Here is an 11185-nt window from a genome sequence, read left to right on the forward strand (position 1 = left end):
TGTGAGCTGTGCTGACATCTTGCTGTCTTCTGTGTGGTATCATGAACCAGGTGCATCCTCTTGGCGGGATCTTCCCCAAATCCAGAACCTTAATCTAATCATGAGGAAACAACAGCCAATCCCAATTTCAGGGACATTTGGCAAAATACCCCATCAGTGCTACTTAAAAGTGTCGAGGTCAGCTGGGCACAGTGGTTCAACCCTGTAATCCCAGCACTTTGGGAGGTCAAAGCTGGCAGATCACGAGGTCAAGAGATCGAGACCATCCTGCACAGCATGATGAAACCCTGTCTCTACTAAAAACACAAAGATTAGGTGCATGATCAGTCGCTGCTACACTGGAAAGATGGTGGAGCAAGAGCAAAGAAAAATCCCTTTGGTTCCAGAAAACCTCCTGAAAAAGAGGAAGGCTTATCCAGCCCTCAAAGCCACTCAGGCAAAGCAGGCATTTTGGGCAAAGAAGGAACAGAGGAAAGGAAAAGGGCGCAGGTCTAAGCAACTAGAATCATTCCTACATGATTCCTGGCGGCAGACACGTGACAAGGTGCGTGTCAGATGACTGGAAGTGAAGCCTCACGGCTTGAAATTGCCAGATAAACATTCCTTGGCCTTTGTCGAACACATCGAAAGGATTGATGGTGTGAATTTACTGGTGCAGAGACCCAATGCAAGACTTTGCCTAAAGAAAATTTTTAGGGGTGTCTTTGTAAAAGTCAGCGCCCAGAACCTAAAAATGCTGTGTAGAGTGGAACCTTATGTGATCCAAGGATTTCCAAACCTGAAGTCTGTCCGGGAACTCATTTTGAAATGTGGACAAGCCAAATTCAAGAATAAGACCATAAATCTAACAGACAACACAGTGATTGAGGAGCATCTGGAGGTGTTTGGTGTCATTTGCGTGGAAGACCTCATTCATGAAATTGCCTTCCTGGGGAAACATTTTCAGGAGATCTCACGATTCTTGTGCCCTTTCCACCTCTCAGTGGCCCATTATGCTACCAAAAATAGAGTGGGCTTCCTCAAAGAGATGGGCACACCTGGCTCTCAGGGTGAACGCATCAATCAGCTCATCCGCCAGCTGAACTAGACCCAGGTGAGGCAGGGCTGAAAACTGCCCTTGGGCTGACTGTGGATGGGCCATGCCTTGCCACTTTAGAAGTTCTTTTTAGCATTTACTGGTTTTTAAGAGTAACCTTGAGATTGGGAGGAAAGGGCAGGCTGGTACAAGTAGATGGAGGCCTGCTGGGAGCAATGAATGCCTGATTAGGACATGGGGCTATGCATAGCCTAGCAGTCATAGGCTTACAAATGTCGAGTAACTAAGAACAGTATCGCTGCTGTCATTTAGATGGAAATGAGGAAAGAATATTAATAACTGATTTCAAAAAGGACTTGAAGATGTGAAATCATCTATTTGCTGAAGAAATCTTAACTCTTTTTGAAATTGCTTGTTATTCCTGTTATTGCTCTAGGTGCCAAACTGCAATAAATTTTTATCAATGAAGTGGAAAAAAAAAGTTAGCCGGAAAGTTGGCGGGCGCCCTGTAATCCCAGCTATTCAGGAGGCTGAGGCAGGAGAATTGCTTGAACCCGGGAGGCGGAGGTTGCAGTGAGCCGAGATACAGCATCACTGTTCTCCATCCTGGGTGACAAAGCGAGACTCGGTCTCAAAAAAAAAAAAAAGTGTCGAGATCATGAAAGGCAAGGAAACCCTGGGAAATGGTGCCTGGCCGGAGGGATCTAAGCAGACATGGCGACTAAATGCCATGTAGACTCCTGGGACAGAAGAAGACATCAGTGGGAGAGCTGGTGACCCCCAAGGAAGTCCAGGCTGTCCCAATGTCTACTTCCTAGTTCTGAGGAACGTGCCGTGGTCACATGAGAGGTCCACGTTTACGTTAGGGAAAGCAGGGAGAGTGTATCTCGGACCTCTCAGAATTGCTTTTGTAACTTTTCTGTACATCCAAACCGTTTTAAAACCTTTTTTTTTTTTTTTCTTAAGAAAATGCTTCAAAAAGAAACATAACCAAGCCGAGTTCTGAGGGACAAGCAGGAGTTGACACCGTGAGTCTCAAAAGTGGGTAAAGGGCCATGCACAAAATTGAGAGAGGGTGCCTGTGGCAGCATGGGGGGGGGGGAAGGAGAGGATAGAGTGGGAGAGAACTAGAGGATAGGGTTGGAGGCGCATCCCTTCATTGGCTGTGAGGACACTGCATGGCGTGCGGAGGTGGGAGTGATAGTGATAATAACGGCAGCACTTGGAGGCTGCGTCCTGTGTGCCTGGCACTTGCCTAAGCCCTGTGTGCCCTCTGAGTTAATGCAGAGGTGAACCGAGAGGCACCTGGGGCAGGGGCTGGGGGAAAGGAAGCAGGTGACATCTCCGGTTCTCTCCAGCTTCTTTAGAGCAGGTTCACAGTACTGACCCTTCTCTGTCACCCTTCTCCAAGACCACCTTGGTGGGAGTGAGGGGTTCTAAGGTGACAACAGACACAGGAGCCACAGAAACAAGACAGACACTCTGACTCCCGGGAGAACCTAGTATGGGCATCCATACGCCCTTTCTGATGGTGACTTTCTAGGCAGACATGCAGAGTGCAGATAACCGGCTGCTCCCACACACGTGAGCACACACGCACACACAGCCTCCTGCAGCACTGTGGCTTCCAGGTGGGTAACACAGCTACTGCCTTTGATTGCACTGAGGTGAGCACCCATTGTCTGCTGGGGTGGGGAGAGGGCAGGCACTTTCCCTGCGCGACCCCGTTTCACCCTCTCAGTGCCCTGCGGAGGTGGTCCCTGTTGTCCCCACTGGACAGAGGAAGAACCTCAGAGTTAGAACCCCCAGCACAGTGTCTCCACTAAATAGAAGCCCCTGTTTCTCTCCCAGCCTCTCCCAGAGGGGCTGCTCTGAAGCATGTGGGCTTGATCAGGATAATCAAGGTAAATGATCCTCATCTTGATCCATCACAAATGTTAGGGTACAAGGAGAGTGGGTGGAGTGTCTGCTGCCTGGTATCCTAAGCTGGGTGACTGCAAGCAGACATACACCTGTCCACCTCTCAGACCATGCAGGGAGGATGAGTATCATTCGGTCAGTGTTACAGGGTTGTTGAAGGCTCAGAGGAGACCAGGTGACGGGCAACCTGTGACCTCCCTATAGCAGTGTTTCTCAAACTCTGATTAACGTCACTTGAGGAGCTTGTTAAAAATACGTATTCCTGGCCTTGATCAGATAAAGCAGAATATTTGAGGCAGAGCCTCTAAGCTCTTCCTTAGTATTCAAATACACACGGGTTTTTGATGCTTCACCACCTGTAGTACAAGAGAGGGTCCTGTTCAGTGCGCTGTGCACCAGATGCTCAGACCCCAGGAACTCCCTTACCACCCCTGCTCCCTGCAGTGCCACCCACCCAGCTTTCATGCCAGAGGGTGGGCCTCAGACTCCTCCTAGAATAGGCCCAGAGGCTCCTTGCTATGTAGGCATCATTTCCTCCAATCGCTGCAGAGCACTCACCAGGTAACAAACACACACACCCAGGCGAGTTCCTCATGATTGTCCCCACGTTGATATCCCAGACTCTACAAGTCGTCAGCTGCTGCCTAGGACTCTCTAAGTCCTTGAGCTTGGAACCTCTACCACACACAAGCGCTGGGCACGCCCCAAAGGCAGGGAAGTGCTGATCACATACCCTCGGTGACGTGGGAATTCCAGATAATGAGTAACTTTTTAGCACAAGTACCCATGCCTCATGAATTTTGAGATATTTTTGTTTGCTAAATCTGACAATTCTACATGTAGGGAACAGGAATGATTGAGAAGCAGCTACTCTAATGGCCAGAAGCTGACAGCCTTCCCCGTAGAGATGCGGGAAGTCCTGGGGAGAGCGGGAAAGGCCAGGCACGCCCTGGCAGCGGGAGTGGGGCTTGGGTCAATGGAGGGTCAGTGCTATGAGGAAGGACCCTGGGAGGCTTCCTGCTACATAATGTGAGGACCGGAAGCATAAGAAAGGATTGACTTATCCATCGTTGTATCAAACTGAAGCCTGAGACAGAACATTCTGTGAGGTCGCCTTGTTCACTGCAGAGGAGCTGACTCACACGGTTTTGTCAAGGAAGTTGCAATCTGTGCCAGGCGTAGCCAGTCCAGCAGTAGCAAAGAGGCTTTTCTACCGCAGGTTGTCCCAGGACTCCTCTCTTTTTCTCCCCTGGCTGAAGGAGAGCCCTGCAGGGAGAGTCCCCCTCTAGGGAACTTTGCTCCTGGATGTCCCAGCTGCAGAGATTGGTGGGGCCAGTCCAGAAAGGGGGTCTTCTGGACCAGGGGAAGATGGGGTTGGGCCTCAGGGCACTGGGAGGCCGGGGGGGTTTCTTCAAACAGGCCAGTGACCTGAAGGACTCATATTCTTAAGGATATCGTGGTGGCCAAGTAGAAAACAGACTGGTAGGGTGAGGGTGGAAGTGAGGACCCGCTCAGAGGTCACTGAGGGAGCAGCCAGACAGGTTGGGACCCAGATGGGCAGCAGAGGTGGACAGTAGGGACGTAGACCAGGAGACCCTGTCTCACGCTGGGGGCCCCGAGGGGAGGTAGAGGCTGAGCTAGGAGAAGAGGCACCACCCACTCACTTCCTGCTTGCAGAGTGACTAAGAGGAGCAAAAGAGCAAGTGAGGAAGTCAAGGGGGTTATTTGGGGGCAATGCTCCGTGTGAGGGTTGCTAAGGACAGGTGCCAAGGAGGAACCTGTGTCAAAATCCCAGGTCCGAATGTTAGTTACCAGGGGCCTCTGTTAAAGACAGAGCCACAGGTAAAATGCAGCAGGCACGCCCCTTTGACCCTTTAAATCAGAAGCCTGTGTCCTGGTAAGGAGAGAAGCATGATCCATCACCCACACTGCCAGGACACAAGCCTATTATTTCTGATGCAAAAGCCAGGCTCCTCCAGGGCTGGCACAGAGGACTGCCAAAGGAGTCAGAGGCCTCCACCTTCCCCAGCTGGGCAACCTCAGAGGACGTCTCCTTATCTCTGGGGTCACCGTGTCTCCACGGCCTGGCTGGACACAGGTCATCTGGAAGTGGAGATGTGCATTTGCAGGGAAGGTACGAGGGTGGGCATTGAAGCCAGTCTGCCTGGTTCAAAATCCCATCTCAGCTTGGCACTTACCAGCAGAAGTGGTGTGGCCTTGGGAATTAGCTTCGCCTCTCTGTAATTCCATTTCCTCATACCTAAAATAGAGGGAGTAATGGGACCGGCTCAGTGGATATTCGTAGGGATTCCATGTGCTCTTATGCATAAAGAGCAGAGCAGCTAAGATAACCACCATCTATGTCACTGGGTCTCTGGGGATGAGGGAAGGAGACATAGATTTGCTTAAGTACAATGAAGTGGGGGAAGGTAGTAAGGCATCAGCCATGTGGCACACATTGTACTATGAGACTGACTGGTTTTCTTACATCATCCTCAAATTTCCTTCCCTATCTGCTTCCCATGGTTCCCGAGAGTCAAGAGGACGGGAGTTGTGGAATGTGTTAATCATCTACTGCTGCATAGTCAATCAACCCGTGATTATCTCAGGGAGCTCCTGAGGGTCAGGAATTATCCTCAGGATAATTCTTTCCTCAGGAGAGAGAGAGGAAAGAGAGAGACAGAGAGAGTGAGGGAGAGAGAGCGGGACAAAGAGAGAGAACCCTTCAGGAGAGGCTGAGCTGAGTGGTCCCAGCTCCAGGTCTCTCATGAGCTTGCTGTCAAGCTGTTGGTCGGGGCAATCCCAGAAGACTCACTCACGAGGCCATAGGTAGAAATTCTCAGTTCCTTGCCATGCGGACTATTCACAGAGCTGCTCGAATGTGACTTAGAGAGAGAGAGAGAGAGAGAGAGAGAGATAAAGAGTGGAGGTTTGTTTGTTTAATGTCTTGGGATCAGGAGAGGCTATAGAGAGAAAGCACAAAAGAGAGACAGAGGAAAGAGAAAGACAGAGAGAGTGAGGGAGACAGAGGGGGACACAGACAGAGAACCCATGAGTAGAAGCAGCAGTCTTTTTATAATGCAATCTCAGAAATGACACCCCACCCCTTCTGCCTTAGAAGGAAGTCACTAAGTCCAGCCCAATGCGAGGGGAGGTAATTAAGCTCTATCTCTTCCCTGAAATGGTATCAGACATTTGTGGACACATCTGTAAAATGACCAGAGTGTTAGAACCTCTGAATCCACAAAGTAATTGCCCCCATAGTAGATTATAAATGTTTTAAAAAATAGATGGACTAGCTGAATGAATAAATGAATGAGAAAGTGCGTAGGATATTTCTGTCTCATTTCACGCACAGGAAAGGCACTGAGGCTCAGAACCCTTAGGACATGTGTGAGGTCGTCCAGGCAGTAAGGGGTGGGGGCTGGGCTGGTTTGCCAGAATTCTGAGATGCAGCGTGCAGCGTGCAGCCTGCAGCAGTTCTGAAATGGAAGCCGGGGATGGCAAGCTACAGCAGCCACTCCCTCCCCGCCCCCAGGAGAACAGACACACTGAACAGAGTCAGGAGTTCTCCATGCTCTCACCAAGCCCTTTGCAGGCGTCTCCAATCCACACAGGGACAGCTGAGGGTCTGCCTGTGCTGAAAGAAATTGGCAAATCCTGCCTCATTTCGGCGGCCAGTATCTCCCCCAGTAGCCACCAAATCAGCACCAACCCAGCCGGAGTGCAGCATGGGTGTTGGGCAAAAACAGGCTATTTTTTTTTTTTTTTTTTTTNTTTTTTTTGAGATGGAGTTTCACTCTTGTTGCCCAAGTTGCAGTGGCAGTGGCGCAATCTCGGCTCACCACAACCTCCGCCTCCCGAGTTCAAGTGATTCTCCTGCCTCAGTCTCCTGAGTAGCTGGGATTACGGGCGCGCACCACCATGCCTGGCTAATTTTTGTATTTTTGTAGAGATGGGGTTTCTCCATGTTGGTCAGGCTGATCTCGAACTCCTGATCTCAGGTGATCCGCCCGCCTCAGCATCCCAAAGTTCTGGGATTACAAGCATGGGCCACTGTGCCTGGTGACTCCATCCTTTTCTGACAGAGACCAGAGTCCTCTGTCTGTCACAGAGAAGGCTGGGCCTTCTCAGGGTTCTTTAGAACTGCTGGTGTCAGTCAGTATCTATTTCTCCTTCCTAATAATTTTTTTTTTTTTGAGTTGGAGTTTCGCTCTTGTCGCCCAGACTGGAGTACAGTGGAGCAATCTCAGCTCACTGCAACCTCTGCCTCCTGGGTTCAAGTGATTCTCCTGCCTCAGCCTCCCAAGTATCTGGGATTACAGGTGCCCACCACCACACCTGGCTAATTTTTGTGTTTTTAGTAGAGGCAAGGTTTCACCATGTTGGCCAGGCTGCTCTCAAACTCTTGACCTCAGGTGATCCACTTGCCTTGGCCTTCCAAATTGCTAGGATTACAGGCATGAGCCACTGAGGTCAGCCTCCTAAGAATTATTAAATCAGCTACAGTTGACAAAAGAAGTTCAGAGAGATAAAGTAATTGGCCTAAAGTCACCCAGCAAGTAGATGTGGCAGAGGCATGGTGCAAAAGAAGCCCTGTGGGTGACGCCCGTTGGATGGCCCCTGCCTCTCTGGAAGGCAGCGGTCCTGTTTTCTCTCTGCCTCACCTTCCCATGCAGGCAGGCAGACTTGTGTTTGGGCTCCTGCTGGTCCCTCCAGTTAGGCCCCAGAAGCACTCTCTTCCCCATCTGCAGTCCCGGACCGTGTGTGGACACTACTCATTTCCTGGGGTGTTCCTTACCCCACTGCACCAAGTCAGCATTTCAGAATCTAGAGTGGCAGCACAGAGGCAATAACTGTGAAAACTACAAGCAGCACCACAGTGTTCAAGCTTGCAGAATCCCAGGGTCTGATGGACCCTCTATGTACCAAGGTGACTGCAATCCAGGGACAGTGAAAGTCATTATTCCTTGGACTGAGCATCTGGTTGTCCCAGGTCCCTGGCTGAGCATTTGATGTGAATCTTTCGTCTCTTTACCTTTAAGAGGGGCACTACAGCCACCTCACGCAGGCCCCAAAGGCCAGTGCCACCCACTGCCTCTGCTCTCTCCACTCCTGCATTCCACCAGATTCCTTGACCTTCAGAAATAGTCTCCTGGAGGCCGGGCATGGTGGCTCATGCCTACAATCCCAGCACTTTGGGAGGCTGAAGGGGGCAGAGATCACCTGAGGTCAAAAGTTTGAGACCAGCCTGGCCAATACGATGAAACCTTGTCTCTACAAAAAATACAAAAATCAATCGGGCATGGTGGCGGGTGCCTGTAATCCCAGCTACTCAGGAGGCGGAGGCAGGAGAAACGCTTGAGCCTGGGAGGCAGAGATTGCAGTGAACTGATTTCATGCCACTGCACCCCAGCCTGGGTAGCAGAGTGAGACTCCATCTCAAAAAAAAAATAAATAAATAAAAGGATAAAGAAAAGAATAGTCCCTTGGAGACCCTGGCCCTGACCTCCCCCTCAAGCCGGAGTGAACCTTCGTCTCACCATGGGCTGACCCTCTGGGTCCGTTTTAAGTCAGAGGAACATGCCCATCCACAGTCAAAGGAGAGGTGTGGACAAAGTCTGCATGCAGCTGAGACCTGAATCAGTAAAGAAATCTTTCCCTACACAGATCCACAGACAACCAAGCCTTAAAAAGGCATCGACCCTAAAGTCGATGAAAGTGAAATTGTCACTTTCTCTCCTATGTCCAAGAATGGAAATGTCTTTCTTCATTTTTAAAGAAAGAGCAGGGAGCGGCGGCGAGAGTCTGGATTTGGCATTGGATTGGTCTTCCCTAAGCACCAACAGCTCCAGCATTTGGCAGCCGGGGGTACTTGGGCAAATCACATGATTGGACATTGGAAGCTTTTTCCTCCTTTCTAACTCCCCTACTGGAGGTTGGCACAGAACAATGCTTGGTCAGAAAACTTAGGATAAAAGAAGGGGCAGAGACCAGGTGATGTGGCTCACTCCTGTAGTCCCAGCACTTTGGGAGGCCAAGGTGGGTGGATCAATTGAGCCCGGGTGTTCAAGACAAGCCTGGGCAATATGGTGAAACCATGTCTCTGCAAAAAATTACAAAAATTAGCTGGGCATGATGGTGTGCACCTGTAATCCTGACTACTCGGGAGGCTGAGGTGGGAGGATCACTTTAGCCCAGGATGTCGAAGCTGCAAGTAAGGTGAGATTGCACCGCTGCACTCCAGTTTGGGCTACAGAGTGAGACTGTGTCTCAAAAAAAACAAAACAAAACAAAACAAAACAAAACAAAACAAAACAAAACAAAACAAAAAACAGATTTTTTTCAACATTATCAAAGATGGGAGCTATGCAAAGACATGAGATTGGACGGAGGTTAAGACTTAGTCAGTTCAGCTGTAAAGAAATTGGTGCTCTTCTGAGGCTGGAGAACCTGAGAACTCGCAGGTAATGTCTTGAGGCAGGATGACCAGTCATCCCCGATGTCCACTCTCTCTGTCTCTCATGGCAATGGAACTCCGAATTCTTAGCTGGGAGGTGGCTCCCTAGCATCTTGACTGCACCCCACAGCCTCTGTAGCTAGGCGTGGCCATGGAGCAAACCTGCGGCCAACAGAACACAAGCGGAAATGACAGGTGATGTTTAAGGCATTCCTTTCCAAAGAGGGTGTGCCCTTCCCTTCCCCTGAGGCCCTTTCTATGGGCTGGAAGGTGGACATAGCAGTGAGCCTTCTTAGCCCAGACAAGCAGGCATCATGGAGGGGCGGCCGAGCAACCAGGCAGGAGGACGTGGATTCTGACAACATGGAGCCGCCATGTCAACCCACTGCCTCCACCTGGACCTGCGCGAGAGGGCACTGAACTTCAGTCTCATTTCAGCCATGATTCTGTAGGATTCTGTGTAACTTAAACATAGGTACTGGCCAGGTACAGGGGCTCACACCCATAATCCCAGCACTTTGGGAGGCTGAGGCGGGAGGATCCCTTGAGGCCAGGATTTCAAGACCAGCCTGGGCAACACAGTGAAACCCTGTCTCTACAAAGAATAAAAATTTAAAAATTAACCAGTCGAAGTGTTGTGTGCCTGTGGTCCTGGCTATCAGAAGGCTGAGGCGGCAAGATACCTGGAGTCCAGGATTCGGAGTCTTCAGTGAGCAATGAGCAATGATTGTGCCACTACACTCCAGCCTGGGTGACAAAGTGGGACCTCCCTTCTCTCTCTCTCTCTTTCTTTCTATATATATATACACACACACACACACACGTATACATAGAGAGATAAAGATATATATATATATATATATATATATATATATATATGTATGTACACGCTGGGCGCGGTGGCTCATGCCTGTAATCCCAGTACTTTGGAAGGCCGAGGCAGGTGGATCACAAGGTTAGGAGTTTGAGACCAGTCTGGCCAACATGGTGAAACCCCCTCTCTACTATAAATACAAAAATTAGCTGGGCATGGTGGTGGGCACCTATAATCCCAGCTACTTGGGAAGCAGAAGCAGGAAAATTGCTTTAACCCTGGAGGCAGAGGTTGCAGTGAGCTGAGATTGTGCCATTGCACTCCAGCCTGGGCAACAGGGAGAGGCGTCATCTCAAAATTAAAAAATAAATAAATAAAGATACACACACACACACACACACACACACACACACTCAATTCTGAAACTTGGAGCCCAAAAGGCATTTAAGGAAGATGGGACTAAACAGTTACTAGTCACCTTAGTGCCACACAGTCAACAGATATGTCAGTCCTCTAAAGATACAGCACTATCACAACAGACAAACTAAAAACATTCATATGATTTCATTTCATCTTGATTACCACTCTGTCAAGGAAATATTACCTTGCATGTTAGACACTAGGAGATGAAGCTGTAGAGATTTCCCATGATGTGTTTGAAGTGAGTCAGTCGGTGAGTCAGACATCCGTGATTCAAGCCCGGTTGGCTCATGTCAGAGCTAGAACCTCTCCATGGGTCTGGTGGCCTCCAAAGCACGCCCTCTAGCCTGTCAGGGTCTGTCATGAATGGGGACTGTGACCACGAGGAATCAAGAGGAAGGATTATTATTATTTTTTTTTTTTTTTTTTGAGAAAGAGTGTCCCTCTGTCACCCAGGCTGGAGTGCAGCGGCTTGATCTTGGCTCACTGCAACCCCGGCGTTCTGAGTTCAAGCAATTCTCCTGCCTCAGCCTCC

General features: G+C 49.8%; 1 pseudogene; it reads left to right on the top strand.

The window, feature by feature from the left end:
- The first annotated feature begins 287 nt into the window (after positions 1-287).
- On the top strand, positions 288-1126 carry LOC108316885 (annotated as a pseudogene).
- Positions 1127-11185: the final 10059 nt, after the last annotated feature.

The sequence above is a fragment of the Cebus imitator genome, unplaced genomic scaffold, assembly GCF_001604975.1.
Source record: "Cebus imitator isolate Cc_AM_T3 unplaced genomic scaffold, Cebus_imitator-1.0 Scaffold193, whole genome shotgun sequence".
Lineage (NCBI taxonomy): Eukaryota > Metazoa > Chordata > Mammalia > Primates > Cebidae > Cebus > Cebus imitator.